Source organism: Heterocephalus glaber, unplaced genomic scaffold, assembly GCF_053883595.1.
Source record: "Heterocephalus glaber isolate CG9 unplaced genomic scaffold, H.glaber_assembly_v1.0 deba00001497, whole genome shotgun sequence".
NCBI classification, from domain to species: domain Eukaryota; kingdom Metazoa; phylum Chordata; class Mammalia; order Rodentia; family Bathyergidae; genus Heterocephalus; species Heterocephalus glaber.
In genome coordinates, this window is record NW_028258320.1 from 53,891,510 (window position 1) to 53,896,806 (window position 5,297).

General features: G+C 47.8%; 1 pseudogene; it reads left to right on the top strand.

Annotated features, from left to right (window-relative positions):
- Positions 1 to 343: 343 nt before the first annotated feature.
- Positions 344 to 5,055, top strand: LOC101699632 (outer dense fiber protein 2 pseudogene; annotated as a pseudogene).
- The last annotated feature ends 242 nt before the right edge of the window (positions 5,056 to 5,297 follow it).

Consider the following 5,297-nt stretch of genomic DNA (forward strand, 5'->3'; position numbering starts at 1 on the left):
ACCCATGGCATGGCACCTAATATGTCCTGCTTGGGGCTGGTGACATTGGATGGCTGGGGAATGGTGTAGGATACAGTCAGCCAAGGCACACTCTTTCAGTGCACTAGTTTCCATGGACATCACTTCTTTACAGTTCATTGCCCTTAAAACATAGAAGGAAAAGTATATGGATAGCTATAATTTTTGCTGTTTACCTCCAGAGATTCCAAATTTTAACACATTTGACTCTCAAGTCAGTTTATAGGCTATGTCTCTCCAGTAGGAAAACATTCCAATTGTAATTGATTTCTTTCTAACCCACCCAGTCTCTGTGTGATGGGTTTGAATGTTCAATTGTCAGAACATGGTCCCCAGTGTAACAGTGTTAGGAGGTGGGACTTTTAAGAGGTGAGTAGTTCATGAAGGTTCCCTCTTGAATGGAGTAATGTTGTTGTCTTGGGAATGAGTTTTTTATTGCAAGATGTTTACTATCAAAACAAGTTCACTTGTGCTCTGTGTCTCTCTCACTCCCTCTCCTTCTGCTATGGAAAGATGAAGAAAAGAAGCCTCTTCCAATACTAGAATCTCAGCATTGGACTTCCCAGTCTCTGGAACTAGGAAAATACACTCCTTTTCTTCATAAAGTGTCTAACCTGTGGTACACTATTTTCACAGCACAAAACAGAGACAGATGGATAAGCACAGCCTTTACCATGGTTTCCAGAAAGCAGTTGCTCATCAAACTGCACTCAGTTCTTTGTCTGTGTATACCCACTTTCTCAGTAAGAGGTGTTCTTTGCTGGTGGGTGTTGGAGAAAGTCCTTTCTCTAATTGGCATGTGGAATATTCTAGGGCCAGGTCCCTGGGATGACCCCCACAGGTGACTTCACACCACATTCCAGGCAGCTGTGTGAACCAGCCTACCTGTACCACCCATTCTAAGGCATGGTGGGTCTGGGACATACTGTGCATCTGCAGGTGTCACTTAATTGATGTAGAGGATGTGTTCCATTACAAGCTATTAAGGCTTGGCAAGCATTTTTCACATCACACTAATGCAAGCTAACAGTGATGCTAAATTCTATCCATCCTGCACCATTTCTTAAATGATTGGAGGTAGGAGGATATGCAGGTGTTGAGACTAGCAACATTTTAAAAACAATGTTTTGGGGATTTATGTCCTTCAATTGGCCTTAACGGCGAATTTCAGAAGCCAATTTTGTGGGTTACATATACAGCAGATTCTTGGCACCCAATCCTGGCATTCACAGCAGCTATCACAGACTGCCATTGTCTCCTCATGGCCCAGAGGAGAAGAGAGAGGGTCATGATGCTTGAAACACAGTTCTGTCCAGGGTGACCTAGGTCACTTGCATGCTGCTTTCCTCAAAGGTGTGGGGATGGTGAAGGGGAAGGCTTGTAGGGAGCTCCTGTTTCACCAACAAGGAATGTGTTGCTATGTGTCTACTTTCTGATGGACACACTGGCATTCTTTCCCACTCCTCGTTGGGCACAGTGCTTACCAGCATTGTGGCTGAGAGCAAGTCCTGCTGTTCCTTTGGGCTATAAAGACAGTTTACAGAGAGTCCCATTCTCTTCTGAGGCCTCACAGCACCTTTCCTGGTCCTCCCATGAACCACACCTTATCCTGGATGGTAATGGAAGATATCAGACGCACTAGGGGCTGAGGTACTTCACCCTAGTTGGTTCTGTATTTGCTCACCTGTCAGTTGCATGTGCTGATCTGTGAAGTCATCAATGAAATGTGGCTTTTGTCCATTTTCTTTTTTGACCAACATCAGAGCCAGAAGCCCTTCACCAAGTCTCCTCCTCAGGGTTGTTCCTGTACTTGATATGGAGGAATCCTCTGGGAAGTGAGTGAATGGGTACAGGTTATTATGTGTGATCCTTGCCATGGCTGTGTATCTAAGGGACAGGTGGCTAGATGCTCCCATGATGGCCCTTGTGGTTTAGAGCTAAAATGGCTTCCAAAGCCTCATGTTTTTGGGAGGCAAGTGGATTATGGAAGTGTTACAGCTGATTTGTGGTTTGGTGGTGTTATGGTTTATATCTGAATGTTCCCCCAAAGTCTCATGCATTCATAAGTGGAGGTTTGTGGAAGGTGATTAGCTTCTGGGGCATTAAAGATGACTTGCTTTTAGGATGTAGAGTCTGGTTGGAAGAAGCAGGTCACTGTAGGCATGTCCTAGAAGGGTATATCTCCCTTCTTAGCTGCTTTCTCATCCTTTCTCTCTGCTTCTGACCTGCCATGAGGTGAGCAATTTTTCCTCTGCCATGTCCCTCTGCCATATCATCCTGCCTTGGAACCAGCTAACTTGACTGAAGCTTGAGCCAAAATAAACTCCTCCTTTAATTTGTGGGTGTCAGGTATTCTAGTGACAGAAAGTCACTAAAAGACATGGGGTCTGGTCAAAAAAGGCAGGTCACTGGGTTAAGGGAGTGGCCTAGAAGGGTATATCATTCTCCCCAAATCTTCCCTTCATGGTTCATGGCAGTCAGGACTGCCATGATGTGAGCAGCTTTTCATCTCCACGCCCCTCTGCCATGCTGTTTCTTCTTTGAAGCGGACTGACCATGAAATGAAACATGAGCCAAAATAAATCTTTGCTTCTTGAAATTGCAAGTGTTGAATATTGGGTTCCAGTGACAAAAAAGTAATTAAAGCAAATTTTGGTACCAGAGAGATGGGGTTATTGCTGTGATACTTCTTGAACATGTGGTTCTCAGGCCTTTGGAATTGGTTTGCAGGAGGAGTTTTGGAAAGTTTGGAGATGCCACCTGGAAGAGCAGCCCTAGAATTCTGTGAGTTGAGCTTTATAAAAGATTCTGATCAGAGCTCAGAAGACCAGAATGCTGATAAAAAGGCAGATGATAAAGACCAGGTTCAGGAGATTTCAGTTGGGAATAAGAACTCCATTAGCACTGGACTCCAGGCCATATGCATTATGCTCTGGCAGAAAATATTTCTACATTTTGCTCTTTTCCTAAGACTTTGTGGGAAACTGAGATCAAGGGCAGCAGACTGATTAATGTGGAAGAGAAAATTTCAAGGCAGCCCAATGTTGAGAATGTGGCCTGAGCACTGTCAGAGATTTTTAGGCAGGTTTATACTCAAAGTCAAGAACAAAAATCATTTGAAAAGTTTTCAGGTTCTCCAGAAAGGAGGGACCAGCAAAGGTAGAGCAGAGATCAGCTTGGTTACTGAAAAGATTAGCATTAAAGGCCCGACTGCATTTGCCATTGTGTCTCCATGGCAGGACCCTGGCCACCAACTTCAACAACTTCATAAGGAGGCATTTCTGGGCTTAGCTATATCACTCCTGGTTTCCATCATGTGGGAAAAATGGAGTAATGAGTCTCACACAGAAAAATGTCTTGAGAACACCTTGTGGCCCACCCAGTGACAATCAGCTGTGACGATCGAAAGAAGATAACAACTCGGGTCAATGTAAAATGAACCACTATGATAAAAAGAACGACACTCAAATGAACGCGGTCAGTTGTCTCAAGTCTGAGGTCAGGATGCAGAAGGGCGAGTGGCAAATGGCTAAGAAGTTCCTGGAGGAGTGGAAGGAGGTGGCCCATGAGCTGGCCGAGACAGAGCACAAGAACACAGTGCTGAGGCACAACATCGAGTGCATCAAGGAGGGGAAGGACTACACCATGCTCCCGAAGAAGCACCTCCAGAAGGAGAAGGAGTGCCTCATGTCCAAGCTGGTGGAGGCAGAAATGGATGGAGCTGCTGCTGCCAAGCAGGTCATGGCCCTGAAGGACACCATCAGGAAGCTTAAGACGGAGAAACAGATGACCTGCACGGACATCAACACGCTGATGAGGCAGACGGAACTTCTCTTGCAGAAGCTGGGCACGTTCGAGGAGACCAACCGCACCCTCCAAGACCTGCTGCGGGAATGGCGCCGCAGGGAGGAGGCTGAAAGAGTCGTGGAGGATCAAGGAGCGCTGCTGAAACGGCTGGTAGAGGCGGACTCGGAGGAAGCGCGGCTGCTGTTACTGCTGCAGGACAAGGACAAGGAAGTGGGAGAGCTCCTGCAGGAAATACAGTGTGAGAAGGCCCGAGCAAAGACAGCGTCGGAGCTTTCCAAGTCCATGGAGTCAATGCGTGGGCACCTGCACGCGCAACTCCGGTGCAAAGAGGCTGAGAACAGTCGCCTGTGCGTGCAGATCAAGAACCTGGAGCGCAGCGGGAACCAGCACAAGGCGGAGGTGGAGGCCATCATGGAGCAGCTGAAGGAACTGAAGCAGAAGGGAGACCGTGACAAGGAGTCCCTAAAGAAGGCCATCCTGGCCCAGGAGTGGGCTGAAAAGAGCGAGAAGTACGCTGAGCAGCTACACGTGCACCTCGCAGGCAAGGATCTTTATGTTGCCAAAGCTTTACCCATGCTGGAGTCGTGGCGGAGCTGCTACAACCAGATTGTGAAAGACAAGGGAGACCTGGAGCTGGAAATCATCGTTCTGAACGACCGGGTGACAGACCCTGTGAACCAGCAGCAGACCTTGGAGGAGAAGATGCGGGAGGACCGTGACAGCCTGGTGGAGAGGCTGCACCAGCAGACAGCCGAGGACTCCGCCTTCAAGCTGGAGAATGAGCGGCTGAAGGCCAGCTTCGCCCCAATGGATGACAAACTCAACCAGGCACACCGCGAGGTCCAGCAGCTGAAGGTGTCAGTGAAGAACTATGAGGGAATGATCAACAATTATAAGAGCCAGGTGATGAAAACCAGATTGGAGGCTGATGAAGTGGTTCCCCAGCTCCTGCGCTGCGACAAAGAGAACAAGATCCTTAAAGATGAGATGAACAAGGAGATCAAGTTGGTCAGTCGGCAGTTCCGGCCTCAGCTGGCTGACCTGCAGCAACTGCCTGACATCCTCAAGATCACAGAGGCCAAACTGGCCAAGTGCCAGGACCAATTGCAGGGCTGCAAGAGGAAGAACACTGACCTGAGGACCATCATCTCTGACCTGCGCAGCTGGGTAAGGGACTGGCAGAAAGGGTCCCATGACCTGACCCAAGCAGGGGCCCTCTTGCCAAGATGAGCCGCATGCTCCCCATGGGATGACCACTGCCTTTATCTCAACTGCCTCTTTCAGAAGGAGTGAGCTATCATCAGTGCTGTGAAATAAAAGTCTGGTGTGCCAAAAACCCCAAAAGATTAGCATTAAAAATAAGCCAAGTTCTCTACAACAAAACAATAAGGCAGATGCCTTGACAGCATGTGAGGACTCAGTAAGGTCCCATACTTCACAGGTTAAAAGATGCAAACTTGAAAAACTTTGCT